Here is a 17,572-nt window from a genome sequence, read left to right as displayed (position 1 = left end):
GGAGCTGTGTGGCGGCCATGTGTTCTGAGCAGCCGCGGCCTTGAGGAAAATATCGGCTTCTGGAGGGATAAAATATTAATGATTTCATAAACTAACAGAAAGTGATCTGCTCAGCAGTCGAGCTCGGGCCTGTGGATTTTTGTGGGGTGTATTGACTCAAACACTGCTGGCAGGAGCTGACACGAGCGTGATCCTTTCAGAGCGTCTCATGAACTTCTCAGTTTATTTTATGTACATGAGCTGTTTGCAAACCGACGCTCTGCATGATTTATTAGAAAAGTTGCAGAAAGTTGATTTCCCTCCCACGGCTGCTCTCTATGTGTCGACACGCTGCAAATTAACAGATCCAGAATTTCTCACTTCACCCGACCGACCGACCGACCGACCGACCGACCGACCGACTGACCCTCTGAACACGCCGGAGCAGACGAGTTGTCGTCTCCATGAAAGGTTTAAAAGTAGTTGTAAAATCCAGAACTGGGCTGAAAAGACGCTCCAACAACACCAACAACTCCTAACAGTTGTGTACACACTCAGCACTCTAATACCTATTTATAATGGATTAACAACCAGATGGTGCTACAGTGGATCAGCAGTCAGTCTGACAGTATGTGGATCACATGTCACCGCCCCGCCCTCCGACAATCAGAGAGGAAATGTGTTCAATTCGTTTGACCCGAGCTGATGCTGGACACACGATCATGTGTTCACAGCGTCTGAGGAGACACGCTATGAGCTTAGAACCACCAGGGTTTCTGAAATGTTGACGAAAAAGCTGGTGCTGCCGGCGGGAGCGACAGCCGAGGTGAACCAAAGGTTAGCTGAAATGCGGGCAGATTGGTGAGACTGTAACCATATGGACAAGACAGCATTGGCGGCAACGTGCACCAAAAAAAGATGAGGCTGGTGCACAAATCCTCTCAGAAAACAACATGCCAGAGGGTCCAGACAGCAGACAGAGAGGAAATCTCACCAAATGTCCAAACCAGACGAAGTGAAAGTGAAATCAAGTTGACGGTGACGTGAGGATGAAACTGTGAGGAAGCAACAAGAAAGAGCTCCAGATAATGTCGATGTGGAAAATATGACGCCAACGTTTTTTATCAAGTCCGTTTCTGTCACACTTTGGTTCTGATGGTTCTGTTCCACCTCAGCCGAGCATCACAGCCGTTTACACTCAGGTGTGAACGGCTGGATGGAAACTTGTTTTCGGCTCTTAACAATCTTTGAGTCTAGTCTGCTGATAGATTTCCCATCAGCACTCAATAAAGTAGTTCTGGTTCTGGTTCTGGTTCTGTGTTTGTGCTGCAGTCTTGTCTCATACAAATGTTTACTCCTGAACAGATCTGTGTGATCAGGAAAAATGTTTCATATTAATTAGAAATGTCGAAACTGAAAGTACATTTGAATGTTGGATTTAATTTATCTAAACGTACGAAAGAGAAAATCTGGACAGATCTTTACAAGTTTGTACTCTGAATTATATGGAAGAAAAACTCTTTCAGAAAAATGATTTACAGCTTCTAATGGGAAGATTATTAACAACACAAACTCATGGTAATAAACCTTTAATACTTATAATAATTAAATAATAAATTATAATAATAAATTGAATAATAAATAAATAAATTATTATTCAGTATAATAAAAACACAAAACAATTCTCTGCTTGTTTGCTTTGTTCCCAGGACACAAACAGACAGCTTATTATATCTATTATCTTATTCATATTTCTCTCTTATTTTCTTCCAGTGCTTTTCTTGTACTTCATCTAATATTATGCAGATCTTTCTGCAAAGAACCTTCTGAGCATGAAATCAACAAAACACAACCTGGTAATTTGTTACCATTGTTATTTGTTAATTTGTTCTCAGCTGAAAGGTGCAAAAGTGAAGTTTTAGTTTAAGACATTCAAACAAACGAGTGTGAAGAAACAACAGCTGACTGTCAGAGATGTCTCCGTTTACTGAAGTTAGCATGCTAACCAGCTAGCTCCTAACAGCACTGTGTAGCTCAGAGGTGACCAGCTGATCAGCCTGACAGCCTGTAGCTTCAGCAGGAGGTGGAAAAGTTCATTACTGAGTCCAACAAGTCAACAAAATAATCTGTGAAGAAAGGAAATATTCTGACTCCTGTTTTCCTTTTAACAGAAAAGTACAGCCGCCTGCTAACAGCAGCTACAGTTAGCAGCTACAGTTAGCAGCTACAGTTAGCGGCAGTTAGCGGCAGTTAGCGGCAGTTAGCGGCAGTTAGCGGCAGTTAGCGGTCACTCTGGGGATATCTGTAGAAGATCAGTCAGTTCACCACTCCACAGGAGCAGTTTATTTAGAGCTGCAGGATTAAAGTCGAGGATGTTTTAAACCAGGAGAACCTCAGATTTCCACTGCAGTCCGTCTCCTCTCTGCAGGCAGGTGCATACCTGAGCTGAGAAACACGTTTTTTAAAGAGAAAATCGATGCGTTTCTCAGAATCTGCAGGGAGGGTTGATCTCATGACTCAGACGAGCTGCTGATGATCTGCTGCTGCATCTCAGCAGCTTCCTGCAGCGCCACCCTCCTGTCAGACGACGCAACTTACTCAAACAATGAATTACCAAAGCTTCAACAACTCACGTTTCATCAGAGCTCACAGATCCATACGTCCAAAACTCTGACAGACCTACTGAGGATTAAATATGTTAAACTCTATTTATTCTTCAGTAAGTGTTAAATGTGATGAATCTTTGTTTTTGTGATTTTCTGTCTGAATGAAAAACTTGACTATAATAAAAAATAATTGTTATCAATAATAAATAATCTTATTTTGAAGCTGCTCTTTAAGTTCAGAGACCAGACGGATCAAATGGATCTTCCATGAGATTCAATAATAAATGCTTTTGTTATTTGAAAAGTTTTATTTCAGTGAAGATTAGATGAAATATGTCCACTTGCCTGCATTACAAGTCTTTCATCTTTGTTACAGAGTTTAGCTTATTTCTGTTTATCTGACACACAGACGACGTCAGAAACAAAATGGCTGCTTTCCGTCGACTCGCTGTGGCCAAAAGACTGGAAACACATTTTCTACAAACGAGCTGAAAACTGACTCGAACCAAAAGTGTCCAAATGAAAGAAACCCAAAATAAATCCAAGAATATTATCTGAACAACACAGTGAGTCATCTTCAAACAGACTAATTAGCTGACGTCATGAAGTGGCGTGGCATCATGGGAGTTGTAGTCATTACTCCTGATGAGAGCATACCTGACGTGACTGTTTTAAGGTTTTCTTCACGTTATGTTTACGTTATTAGCCAGAAAATAGTTTGTAAAACTGTTTTTTTTACTGTGAACTCAGTTTATGAAATGTCATTAAATCCTGACAGAGATGAGTGAAGCCAGAGAGAGCTGCCGTCAGACTCGCTGGGATTCTCTGCTGAACCTGAGACACTCGGCATCAGTTCTGAAAACATTTGGATTAAAGGGTCAAAAGCTGTGAAATATTTTAGAGCAGTAGACTCCCGTCTGTCCCGTCTTCTTCCTTAATCTGCACATCACAGATGTTAAAATCCCTGTTGCTACGGTAACAACAACAACAGCCTCCGAGCTAGCAGCCTACATCTCCTCGAGCTCCTGTAACAGTAACCTGGCCGCTGTAGAAGCTAAACAAGCTAACTGCTGTCACCTTTTTCCTTTTCAGGGATTTACGGATCACGTGCAGCATCTAACTTCCTGGTTTTAGTTATACTGAAGACGACTGTGACTGGTTGGAAGAGATGCAAATAAAATCAACACGTTCATGGTACCTGGAGCAGCCGGACCTTCAGCCGGCGCTGAGAAAGATCCGGCTGAACATGAGCTGCTGTTCTGTCTCACAGCAACACTCGTGTGATAACGGAAGTGAAAAGAGAAATGAGGGGATCCCTGACAGGCACCAGCTCAGGTCCCTCTGCAGGTACATCCGAGTTTGAATATTATATCATCATGAAGAGTCCTTAAAGCTGGCACTTGATGAATCCCATCATGCATTTCACAGAGAATCATGAGACCAGTGGGAGGTAATTAAAGCTGGCAGACACAAATCCAGGTGCACCAATTAGCAGTGAATAAACATGATAACATCATTTATTTACAAGTGTGTGTGTGTGTGTGTGTGAGGAAACTCAGGTTCTGTGTTGCTGTTTTCTTTGTTTCCTGTTTAAAACAATAAATAAGTACTTAATCCACATTAGTGCTCAGAAACCGTTTCAGTGAACGGCTCTGACGGTTTAAAAAGAGCAGCTCGTGTCTTCAGAAGACGCAGTAACACTCAGCAGTCACACACAGCAACAGCTTCTGTCCCGGACGCTGTGACACGCTGATGATTCGTGACAACGAGCCGTCGATCATCCTGCAGGAGTCGTGTGGGTGTCTGCTGGTGACCCCACCATCCACCCCGAGGCCCGAGCTTCACGGCAAAGTCACGTCCCCACACTTGACCACAGGCACGTGGCCCCATCTGGAAACATCAGCCCACACAGACACACACACACACACACACACACACGTGTAGAAACATTGCCGAACAGCAGCTGAAGCTGGTTCTGGGTCAGGAGACAACTTTCATCCTGAGCTTTATTATTCCTGCACCGGCCAATCACAGGCGGTTATTATCCTGACAGGACCTGACAGATAAACAGGTTGCGTCCATTCAGATTCAGGCAGAAGACGACTCAGGAGACGATGATGATGAACGTGTTCATTAAAATAATCTGGACAGCTGTGACATGAAACAGGACCTGACGGGACCAGGAAGCACACGGTCATGAAAGACATCCACAGGCCGACAAACGGGCCGGCAATGTTCTGAAGACTTACAAGGAATTTAATTAAAGGTAGAAGGAATTTGAAGAAATTCCCTCCAGGTGTTCCTGAGATCACCCTCACAAGGTTGGGACGGAAGGACGGACGGACAGGCACATAATGCCTCCATCAACGTCTACCACCAGCACAGAGGAGTGAAAACGGCTGAAGATAAAAGAAGCAATCCTCCAGTCAGAAAACCATCGTGCCTCTGCAGAAGAAGAAGAAGGAGCAACAAGATGGCGTAATGGAAAGAGCGCCAATGTCAGATGGTTAAAAGAAAACAGAGGGGCTTCCGGTTCTGGCATCTGTCATGGCGGCAGCATGTTAGTGGCGTAGGGACCGGCCCGAACCCTTTTCCACCGCCTCACTCAATTTTACTGACTCGAGAACGACATAACATAGATATTCTGAGATATGATGAGTGGCCACGGCAAGAACTCGAGGGGAAACTCGTCCTCCGACGGAAGAACGAGAGACACGAGATCGAACTTTTTTCAACAGAGTAGACCAGTGGAGGCTAGCGCTAAAGCTAGCTGCGGAGCCGACGACGGGGAGAATGTAAGCGCTGCTATTCTCACGGAGCTCCAAATGTTTAGAAGGGAGAACAATGAGAAGCTAGAGACCATAACGTCGACAATGAACTCGCTGGAACAGTCACTTGGGAAGATGGGAGAGCGAATGACCGAGGCGGAAACCCGGATTGAACAGGTGGAGGAGGGCTCCGCCCGCTCCACTCGCTTACTCGGCTACCTGCTGCGCCGGGAGAGACAACTGGAGGAGAGATGTGAAGAGTTGGAGAACTACACTAGGAGGAACAACCTCCGAGTTTATGGTGTGGGAGAAGGCTGTGAAAGTGGAGACATGGTGCAGTGGACTGAGGCGTTTTTGAGAGAACTCCTGGGTATCCCGGCTAGCTCTCCCCTGCAACTAGAAAGAGCACACAGATCCCTCCAGCAGAGACCGGCCGATGCTAACGCCCCCCCCAAGATCGCTGGTGGTGAGGTTCGTCAACCACCAACACAAGCAACAAGTGCTGGCTAAAGCATGGCAGATGAAGAACCTACAATATAAGGGCAAAAGGATTTACATGGATCACGACTACACACCGACGCTACAGAAAAAAAGACGCGAATACGCTGAGATCAAGAGACAACTCCGAGAGAAGAACATCCGGTTCCAAACTCCGTATCCAGCCAAGCTTCGAGTCCACCTGACGGACGGAGCTAAGACCTTCTGCTCTGCGTGGGAGGCGGCGGAGGGCTTGCTGTCCCTGGGGATCAGGGCGTCGGTCTCCGAGGACCAACAGCTGGAGAGAGATCTGGATCGTATCGGATGGCGAGCGGCGGCCTCGGGCGCCCCCCGCAGGGTTGGTGTGATGTCCCGGGGACTCATCCGGGATGTAGAGGCGTTGCAGAAAGATATGGTGAAAGCTGACTGAGGGGCGGTGAGTGAGAGGGGATGGACACAGTATTCAATCAGTTGTGATGAGTCGATTTTAAAAGTGGGGGGGGATTTTTTGTACTGTTATTGTTATCATTACTACATTTGGAGCCGCGGGTTATACACTTGTGATTGTTTAGAGAACCCTGGTCGTATTATATAAGACAAATAAGTGAGAGAGTGGGGTGGTGGGGTTGGGGGGAGGGGGGTAGCAACATGTGGTCAGCTGCTTATGGTCAGAGTCAAAGAGGGCCCTTTGCTCTTGACAAAGGCTTTCCCTCAGAGCCAGACTCTCCTGGCTCTATCAAGGTCTTCGTTTGGACCTGGTGTTTGGAAGTCCTTAAATGTATATCTGTTTTGTTTCTTATTACTTATACTGTTTTTGGTGCATTTTGGTTCTTTGTTGTGGAGGAACGTTCTCTTGTCCTCATATGTTCAGGCCTGCGCAGGATCCATCATAAAGTTAACTTAACTATAGTGGTCTATGGGTAACAAACAAGAGCTTAAATTCCTTTCCTTGAATGTCAACGGTTTGGGGAACCCTGTCAAAAGAGCTAAAGTAATGGCTAAACTTAAAAAGGAAAGGACACATATTAATTTTCTACAAGAAACTCATTTATCGAAAGTGGAACATGAGAAACTGAAGAGATTTGGTTTCAAAAATACCTTCTATAGCTCACATGTCAATGCTCGGAAAAGAGGAGTAGCAATTTTGATGTCTAATGTAATAAAATTTGAGTGTCAAAAAGAAATCGCGGATAGGGAGGGAACATATATTATAGTAAAAGGAAAAATTGGTCAAACAATGATAACATTGGTAAACATATATGCCCCACCTGAGAGTAATAAGACATTTTTTAAGAATTTACTTGATATTATAACGGTGGAAGCTGAGGGCATATGTATTTGTGGGGGTGACCTTAATGTGTTGATGGATCCTGAATTGGATACAACAAGCCTCAATAGAAATAAATTATCAATTATAAATTTGGTCAAGACTTCATGGGAAGAAATGGGCTTTTTTGATGTGTGGAGGGACCTACACCCATTGCAGAGGGACTTTAGCCATTATTCAAAAACACATTCCATCTATTCCAGGATTGATTACTTCTTTGCACAGAAAGAACATAGGGATAAAATTCAGGACTGTAGGATGGGAGTGGCAGACGTGTCAGATCACAATGCAATTTACCTGAAGATCCACCTGGACTGTAGACGGAGGGACACAATATGGAGGTTAAATGAGGGTATCTTAAATAATAAGACAGTTGTTGAGCAAATTAGGACGGATATACGAGCATATATGGAAGAAAATGATAATGGGGAAACGGACCCAGCCATATTATGGGATGCCCTCAAAGCAGTTATAAGGGGCAGGTTGATAGCAATAACGAGCCACCTCAAAAGAGAGAGATTAAAACAGTACAAGACTCATGTTGCAGAGCTGAGAAGTTTGGAACAGACACATAAGGGGAGAGGAAAAGTTGATCAGAAAATCCAACAACAAATAAATGAAGTAAGGAACAAGATTAATAACTTGCTCCAACATGAAGTGGAAACAAAAATGAGATATCTCAAACAAAGTTACTATGAATCAGGCCCTAAATCAATGAAGTTGTTGGCAAGACGACTACGAAAACAACAGGCAGAAACTACAATTAATAAAATACATGACCCCAAAACAGATCTACCCAAATATGACCCTAAAGATATTGAAAATATTTTTATGGAATACTATAGGAAACTCTATACCCAATCTACAGTTTCAGATCAGAATGATGTCAAGTCTTTTCTTGACTCCCTAGACCTACCCTCCATAGGCACAACGCAAAATGATCAAATAACAGCAGAAATAACTGAAGATGAAATCTGTAAAGCAATAGGTAAATTGAAAACGAATAAGGCTCCGGGTAGTGATGGATTTCCATGTGTGTGGTATAAAAAGTTTGGTCAGGAATTAATACCATTGCTCCGTACTACATTTAATTGGATCATGACTAAAGGGACTGCCCCCCCCTCATGGTCAGAGGCTATTATTTCAGTCATCCCCAAACCGCTAAAAGATAGGGAATTCTGCCAAAATTATAGACCCATATCAGTATTAAACGTTGACTACAAAATATATACCTCAATTATATCAAAGAGAATTCAAACATTTATACCGGATTTGATAGATGAAGATCAGAGTGGGTTTGTTAGAAACAGACAAACACAGGATAATATTAGAAGGACATTGCATATTATACATAAAATACATAAAGACAATATACCAGCAGCTTTGATCAGCTTAGACGCTGAAAAAGCATTTGATCGAGTCGATTGGGAATTTTTATATCTTACGCTGGAAAAGTTCGGATTTAGTACCAATTCTATTCAGTGTATCAAGTCAATCTATAATAAGCCCACGGCTAGGGTCAAGGTCAATGGCTCTTTGTCAGAAAGATTTGCTTTGGGGAGAGGAACCAGACAGGGCTGCTGCCTAAGTCCCACGCTATTTGCTCTTTACATAGAGCCTTTAGCTCAAATGATTAGACAAGACATTTCAATACAAGGAATAGAAATTAATAAACAAAAGCATGTAATAAGCCTATTTGCTGATGATATCATGATTTATTTAAAAGAACCATTATATTCATTTACAAAGCTCACCCAGATCCTTGAAAAATTTAGTCTATACTCTGGTTATAAAGTAAATATACTCAAAACTCAAGTTCTGATGTTTAACTCCCCGCCTAATCAGGAACTACGGGAATGGAAAATTGATTGGGATGCAAAATCAATTAAATATTTAGGCATAAATATAACTAAAGACCTTAATCAGTTATATAAATATAACTATGACGATATAAACAGAAATATAAGGGAAGATATTGAGAGATGGAGCACCTATCCACTGGGACTAAATGATAGAGTTAATGTGATAAAAATGAATATTTTGCCACGTCTGTTATATGTGTTTCAATCTTTACCCGTGAATGTACCAAAACACCAATTTTCTAAATGGGATAAATGTATATCTAGGTTTTTATGGGAGGGTAAACGGCCCAGGGTGCGATACACAACATTACAAATTTCCAAAGATAAAGGAGGGCTGGCACTTCCGAATCTGAGGGAGTATTTTCATGCAGCACAACTGCGCCATCTAATCTTCTGGTGCAATGAGGGCTACGTAGCCAGGTGGAAGGACATTGAAGTTACGACACCAAAGAGTCCACTCCAGACGTATATTGGAGAGACGGAGATATCCACGTATGAACAAAATGAAAATGACACTAACCCCGTGGTATTATTTACGCTAGAGGTATGGTATTCCACAGTCAAAAGGTTAAAAATAGGAAAAGAAATCGGGCTACTAAAATGGATCGCTTTTGATGACAGATTTATACCAGGTAAATATGATAGTAGCTTTAAACATTGGACGGGGAAGGGGATTACAGCAGTATGCACTGCCACTGAAAAGGGTGAAATGAAGAGCTTTCAACAACTAAAAAACAAACATGATCTAACCAACCAAGACCTATTTAGGTATCTACAAGTGAGAGATTACTTTATTAAACAAATTAAAACCAACGAGGATGAAACCCACCCAATTGTCAAATTAATTGCACAAGCCTATAACAAGAATATTCAGAAACCAGTGTCAGTTTTGTACCATTGTTTGATGACTTCCAAAAGGGACTCAACATTATATTTGAAATCCAAATGGGAAAGGGAGTTGGGCGAAGGAATCCCGGATGGGATGTGGTACGAAATGGTGAAAACACACCAGACTACATCACAATCATTGATTTGGAGAGAATTTAACTGGAAGAACCTGATTCGCTATTTTATAACACCTAATATTAAGAGTAAACAGATGAAGGTTCAACAGCCATGTTGGAGACTATGTAACCATGTAAACCCTGATCATACGCATGTTTTCTGGAAATGTACAAATATACAGCCCTTTTGGAGGAATGTTTATTCTGTTCTCTGTGAGGTTCTGGGATATAAGATCCCCAATTCTTGTCTTGTTTTGTATCTTGGACACTTGGAAGGACTCGTGCATAAGGAAGATCAGTATCTGGTTAAGATTCTTCTGGCAGCAGGGAAAAAGGCCATTACTAAGAACTGGCTGAGGACTGACACTCCAAATGACAAACAATGGATGTTAATAATTGACGGTATACTTGAGATGGAACGCTTAACATATAAGTTGAGATTGAAGGAACATTTATTTTTGAGAGACTGGGGTAAATGGTTGACATACAGAGGGAGACATAATCAGTGAGGTAACCTGAACGGCGCAGGCTTTGTTCTATATTTCTTAATTGTTTACTGTTTGTTCTGTGTTTTGTGTTTTTTTTGTATGTTTTTGTTTTCATATTGTATGTACCTTAAATTGGATCCGAGTGAAATGATCCTACTGTCTGTCATTTATGAAAATATAATAAAAAAAGATTGGAAAAAAAAAAAAAAAAGAAAACAGAGGGGTAAAAATATGACATTTGTGTTTGTGTGAGGAAGATGACGTCAGATCTGTGTGGTTGGATGAGGAGCAGTTTTAATCTGGAGGTATTTTTTTCAGCTGATCGTCACGTGAGGTCAATGTTTTGCTACATCAGGACTTAATCAGGAAAGGTGGCTCCATCTCCCATGAAGAGCATCAGCACTGCTCCAGAAATGGCAAATAGAATACGGGGAAGGCACCAAATTATCAGTCCAACATCTGCGTCAGGGTCGTCTCATGTGACTGTCAGTAAAACACTGGTGTGAAACATGTTGATGATGGAAACACTGGAGCAAAGTGACGTCTCAGGTTTCCACACAGGAAACTGGTTAGAAGAGACGATAAGCTAAATATTCAAACGAACTTCAGTGCAGAACAGTTTGCTCAAACTCGTGCACCGACTGATATCTGAGTTTCTGAGATGTCAGAAAGTTTTTTTTTTTTGTGCCCAAATTTACTCCAGTTCGACCTGAAGTACTGACAGTGTGACCGTCAGTCACCCTCTCTGATGGATCCTCAAACACTGAGGCTCACCCTGAAGTCAGCTGATAAAGTTCTGTTCTGGTCCCTGAAGTTTAATGTTACATTTCATAAAAGTGTCACAGTTTCCTCCTGAGAACATGTGGGAGGTGTTCCTGTCAGTCAGTAATGAAACGTCCTCTGCAGGTCTGTTGGACACTCAGGTGAGCGTACCTGACCCTCTGCTAAGACAGTGTTACATTTTCTGTTTACCACCAGATGGAAAACTACAGCAGGTAATCAATACACACAGTCCACAATAATGACGACTGTTAGCTGTGTGAAAAGCTGTTCTGACAGTTTGGATCCTCGCCACTCTGACTTCATTTGACTTCGGCTGTGAACAAAGTGGCTCGTGTAACTAACAGACGTGTAAAGATTCACTGATATGAATCAGAAACACGTCTTTAACATCAGAGACGTGGATGTGCATCCATATGTCTGTCCTATGAACCGGACCATGGCCCGGTTGACTGACGGTTAGCTTAGCTGCTAACTCACGCAACATCTCCAAACCTCATGTAAGGTTCAAGTTCAGAGCGAGACTCGTTAGTGCTCACGACGGGTCAGAAACAACATGGCCGACAGCGGTGACATAATAATCAATCTTCTAACAGTCTGTAACATGATGACATGAGGAGGCGGTCACATGACGAGCTCCGACCAGATGAGAGAGGAGGTGTAGACGGCAGTCTGAAGTCTAAGGCCCGACACAGTCAACAGTTCAAATCTGGTCCGTCTGCAGGGAGCGGGTCGGGACAGATGGTTCACCAACACTGAAGAGTCCCAACGAGACGCGTCCACGTTATTTATCTAATGTGTTTGTCAGGCGGAGCTGACGGAGTGAAGGAGTGACGACAGCGCTGCTTCTCTGTGACTCTGCTGTCATCAAACATGTCAGCAGCGTCTGGGAATTCATAAATGTAGCAGCGCTCCACGTTTAATCCTCATTAAAGCCGTGTCGGGCCCAATGAGTTCACCCGGTCAGAACACACAGTTAGTGAGGATAACAGGCTCACCTCCACCATGTTGGAGAGAGGGACCCGAGAACGCCGTGAAAAATGACTTGTTCTATGGCGGGGGAGCGTAAGGGATGAACCCCGATCCAAGTCTGCTCCTCTTTGATTTCCCAGGAGGGTCCCGGTGCTTGTTTCAGGGAGTCGGACCTCACATCATTTATTCAGGATCAGGCCCGTCGGCTCCTGCAGCTCGGTTCTGACACAGCTTAACACAACAATGAGGCAGACTCATAATTTCACCTGCTGCAGCTCGGCTGGATTCTGGAGAGGAAATCTTTATTACTACTGTCTCAGATAAATCCAGAGAACACGAGGAGGAAGAAGAGGAGGATGGAGGGAGGCAGGACGAAGAGGAGGAGGAGGAAGAGGGAGGAGGAGGAGGAGGAGGAGGACGAGGAGGAGGAGGAGGACGAGGAGGAGGAGGACGAGGGAGAGGAGGAGGGAGAGGAGGAGGAGGAGGAGGAGGAGGAAGAGGGAGGAGGAGGAGGAGGAGGAGGACGAGGAGGAGGACGAGGAGGACGAGGAGGAGGAGGAGGAAGAGGAGGAGGAGGAGGACGAGGAGGAGGAGGAGGACGAGGACGAGGACGAGGAGGACGACGAGGAGGAGGAGGAGGACACCATATGATTTCATTCAAATGAGTTTCATTAGGTTTTGATCTCCATGGCAACAGTTTGCTTAACATAGCTCGTCTGCCTCTGGGCGACGGAAACAGTTGGAGTCATCGTTCTGCCCGGTCACCATCCACAGGTAACGTGAACGACTCGAAACTCTGAGAAATAAAAAGAATCTGCTGACGGAGGAGGTGGAGGAGGTGGAGAGGAGATGATAGAAAACATGAGTGAACAGACAGACGTTCACTGATGGAGAGCTCGTCATAACCTGCCCACTAATTAATAGCCTGCAGCCAGGCTGCTAGCTGTAGCCGTGATGCTAGCTGTAACCGTGATGCTAGCTGTAGCCTGGCTGCTAGCTGTAGCCGTGATGCTAGCTGTAGCCGTGATGCTAGCTGTAGCCTGGCTGCTAGCTGTAGCCGTGATGCTAGCTGTAGCCTGGCTGCTAGCTGTAGCCGTGATGCTAGCTGTAGCCTGGCTGCTAGCTGTAGCCGTGATGCTAGCTGTAGCCGTGATGCTAGCTGTAGCCTGGCTGCTAGCTGTAGCCTGGCTGCTAGCTGTAGCCGTGATGCTAGCTGTAGCCTGGCTGCTAGCTGTAGCCTGGCTGCTAGCTGTAGCCTGGCTGCTAGGTGTAGCCTGGCTGCTAGCTGTAGCCTGGCTGCTAGCTGTAGCCGTGATGCTAGCTGTAGCCGTGATGCTAGCGCCAACAGTAACAACAGGGAAACACTGGAGGGGAAGTTGAAAAGTTTAATGGTGTGAATATTCTTGAATTTGTGTTTTAAATCTTGATGCATTTCTGTTTTTATTGGACGATTATCAGTTGATTGGTCAGATTTTTGTTTCACTGAGTGTTTCTGTTGTTATCTAGTTTGTGTTATAACTATGATATATTACATTTTATAGTTTTCTTTGTGTGAGGGAGTCGAGCTGCTTCGTCTGAGCCTGATGGCTTCTTGACCTCTCCTGACTTTTATCTTATCTTTTCATTATCTGGCTTTTTGTTATCTTCAAAATAAATCATTGAATGGGCGTTTCAACAGGAAAGACTTCAGTTTGTTCCCACACACACGTTCACAAAGTTGGATTAGCATTAGCATTCGTGGTTTTATGCAGGAAACAGGCAGCTGACTTTGACACTTCAGCAGTTATTAATCATCAGACCCTGAAGGCACCGCGGGACGTTTGTCTTTTATACATGAAGACAACGATAAACCAATCAATGAGTTTTCAGCAGCAGGTGTCGCTCAGATTAAACAGCTCGTCTCTGCCCAGTCAGCTGAAGCCTGGAGTGTATCCATGTCAGCCCAAAGCCAGAGTACAGGTCAGCGTGGGACACACTGAGAGCTGGATTAGCCTCATCAATGATGACTAATGATCCAGATCTACAGCCCACAGACGGATGCAGCCGTCTGATTACAGCCAATCAGAGGAAAATTACTTTCAGACTATTTTCAGAAGTGATTGTCATTTTTCTTTGCTGGTTCCTCAGACAAAGAGGCAATCTGAAGACGTCAGACTAGGAAACTGACACCAGAATTTAGACATTTTATAGACTAATTAATTAATTAATCCAGTGTAGAAACAGTCAGAAGACTAAACAATCATCAGTAGCAGCCCTAAAGTTCAGAATAAGGTTTGTAGCTTTCTGTATGAAACGCTCTGTTTTAGCTGCTGCCTCTCGGAAGTCCCAGAAATAATGAGATCAGAGGTCGGCTGAGATTAGGACAGCTCCTAAAATCCCAGGCCAGACAGACGCAACAGTAGAAACACATCTGAGTGTTTTAAAAAGAACCGGTGGAGACTCCTCAAGATGTCCAGGAGTATAAAACCAGCGGCACCGAGAGCTCCGGCTCAGTCTGGTGCCGCGATCGACTCGACTTTATTGAGGCTGCTGTCAGAGAAAACACAATAAACTCTTTGAAACACAACTCCAGAGTGTCGGATCGACTCTGAAGAAGCAATTTTTGGTCACATTTTCTGGACTCCTGTGATCCGACAGTGTCCACTGAGTTCACCTCACCACACTGACAGGAGGACAGAGACACAGATCAACACGTCCTGCAGACATCATTACAATCAGCCTTGGACACACAGAGCGAAGGACTGTGAGGACCACACACACACACACACACACACACACACACACACACACACACACGTGTGTTTGGTAGAGAGTGAAGAGAAAATGTCCTCGTAAATGGAGTGTTAGATTGATGACAGACAGACATATGTCATATCCTCCCTCAGGCCGTCAGAGCAGTTTGGAAATGTAACCGCGGACAACAGACGGGCGGCCAGATGATTGAATGGACGGGGGACAGTTGGACAGAACGGGGTCAGTTCATACAACAGCCACAGCATGCAAACCAAAGTTCACCATCTTATCAGCCGTCTAATCTGCTCCACATTCATCACAAACAGTCGGCCAGGAAATGTGCTGAACTTTGAATTAACCGAGCCTCGTGTGAAATTATCGTCATTATTCTGACGCAGGTCCTCGCTGAACATCGACGCAGGAAACACTCACATTTCTGAGAAAATGATTTAAAACCCCGCGCGGACTCTGAAGCTCACCTGAACAGGAGAGCAGCCATTTAAAACACAAAAACAGAAACAGCAAGTTGCTGCTCTCCACAGCCGCGTTTATCACCTCATCAAGGTTTTCTGAGGCTCCCGGCGCCGCCTGCGCTCATTTATTGCATACAGTGTGATGCTTATAAACCTCCAGCTTGTGATAAAAATCTAAATTGGAGAGCGTTTATTTGAAAAGTGACATAAACAGGACAGTTAACTCTGCAGTTTGGTGATAGTTTGGCTACCTGCACAGAACCTGATGCTCCATCGTTTCATTTCTCTTCCACTGTTTCTCCTATAAAACACATTTTTCTTGCATCTGCAGAAAACCATCAGAACGAGCCGGTCGTCAGGTCGAAGTCCTCCATCAGCTGAGTGAAGTCAGTTTTCTTGTGTTCATCCATCAGCACGTTACTGCAGCCGTCAGCCGTGTGGACGAGGAGAAGCCCATAACTTTTTGGACATCTGGCATTCGGACCTAATTACAGGAACGATCGTGATAATCGGTCAGACTGTAACCACGCAGTCATCACGCTGATCCTGGAGGTGGATGGATCTGACATCTGGACACAGCTGCAGGAACAGATGATGCTGATTGGCTCCTGTGCAGGTCAGAGACGAGGTGCGGAGGAGGTGAGCCGACAGGTTAGTGAGCTCGTTAGGAGACGAGAGGTCAGAGTCACCTTCTGATTCTGTGAAGCTCAGGTTTGATTTATAATCACACCGCATCATCAATAAAATAGGATTTAAAGGATGATCCATGTATAAAACTCTGTGTTATCTTTAACTGACAAATATCTAAATACTTCAAATATATATAGTGGACAAAATAAAGATGGTGGACGAATTTAATCTCAAAACAACTGGATGAAAACCAGATGATGATGGAAACACTGCAGGAAAGTGTTACATGTGTGTAATGTGTCTGATTTCCCTTTAAAAATGTCATATTATGAGAAATATCATATTTTTCCAGGTAAAAAAATCCAAATCATAAATTTGAATAGAATATTTTCAGATGTGAACTAAAATTTTAACACGTAAAAAACAGAATAGTTGAAGATTTTTCCACACGCGGAAACACAACATGGCGTGAAACCACATGAACTTTAATTCTTCACATGTGAACTTCGTAATTTAGTTACTTTTCCACAGAATATTTATATTATTTACATGTGAATTTCATACATTCATATGTAACGTGCTGTATTTCCACGTGTGTGGTTACAGATGAGGAGACTAGTTCAGTCTTCAGTCATCCAACATTCATTATTTACATCTAATTATGACCTGATAATACAACAGGAACCTCCACTAATGAGGACGTGATTAAATGAATAATGACGTGAGCGGTGATGACGGAGCACAGGGACACGAGCTCACATCCAGAGAGCTGAATGACTTTCAGGAGGCCGTCAACAGGAAGTGGAAACGAGGCTGCGCTCCTCTCTGCGGAGAGCGAGACCCAAAAAACAAGTGAGCGTTTTCTTACAAAGTGTGAAACTGAGGAACAAAACACATCACAAACGTTTGTGTGTTTAAACAACTGAACAAGTTAAATCGTTTTCTGTTTCTTGACTTGTGAGCTGTGAGCTGTGTTTCCCTCTCTGTCAATATATTTCCATGGAGTGACGTCCGTCTGCTGAACTCGTCTGAGCTCTCACAGCGTTTACGTGTACGCAGACGAACACGCCGTCCGATCCACAGAACAACAAATACACCAGAGTGTGCGATTATGAAGAAGTCGCTGCAGAAAACTTCTAATTAAAGGACTCTTCAGCTCTCTGCACTCATTTACAAGTTGGGCCAACATATTCTTCGTCCACAGGCAGGAGGCCAGCGTTGGCCTCGCATGATAATCCTGATCGGACACAAGAAGTCTCATCGCTGGCCCGACTCGGGCTCAACTGGGCTAATGTGGTCAGGCTTTGTTCCGCCTGCCCAGAGACCACACACCAACTTCCTTACTAATTAGGAGGCAGTTACTAATTGTCTGTCTTATTAAAAGAGTAAACTGAGACAAACACACAGATTGCAGCCTGAGCCGCCCCACATATCGACGGTATCACGGCTCCTTCTGCTTTTAAACTGCAGACC

At 43.9% G+C, this 17,572-nt stretch overlaps 1 protein-coding gene and 1 long non-coding RNA gene across 12 annotated transcripts in view; one reads left to right on the top strand and one right to left on the bottom strand.

The window, feature by feature from the left end:
* tmem132e (transmembrane protein 132E) overlaps positions 1 to 17,572 on the bottom strand; it is a 342,045-nt gene that overhangs the window by 308,850 nt on the left and 15,623 nt on the right. The window lies entirely within an intron of this gene.
* Positions 12,870 to 17,572, top strand: part of LOC119031038 — a 14,602-nt gene continuing 9,899 nt past the window's right edge. Inside the window, exons 1-5 of one of the 10 annotated variants that reach the window (XR_005078501.1) lie at positions 12,870 to 13,037; positions 14,901 to 15,006; positions 15,149 to 15,236; positions 15,801 to 16,108; positions 16,781 to 16,951. This is a non-coding gene — a long non-coding RNA (uncharacterized LOC119031038). Of the gene's footprint in view, positions 13,038 to 14,900; positions 15,007 to 15,148; positions 15,237 to 15,800; positions 16,121 to 16,780; positions 16,952 to 17,572 lie in introns of all 10 variants that reach the window. The other 9 variants (XR_005078502.1, XR_005078498.1, XR_005078496.1 and 6 more) reach the window with 9 other exon arrangements.

The sequence above is a fragment of the Acanthopagrus latus genome, chromosome 13 (assembly GCF_904848185.1).
Source record: "Acanthopagrus latus isolate v.2019 chromosome 13, fAcaLat1.1, whole genome shotgun sequence".
Classification (NCBI taxonomy): Eukaryota; Metazoa; Chordata; class Actinopteri; order Spariformes; family Sparidae; genus Acanthopagrus; species Acanthopagrus latus.
The sequence above is the reverse complement of the archived record's forward strand: the minus strand, read 5'-3'. Positions and strand labels throughout refer to the sequence as shown.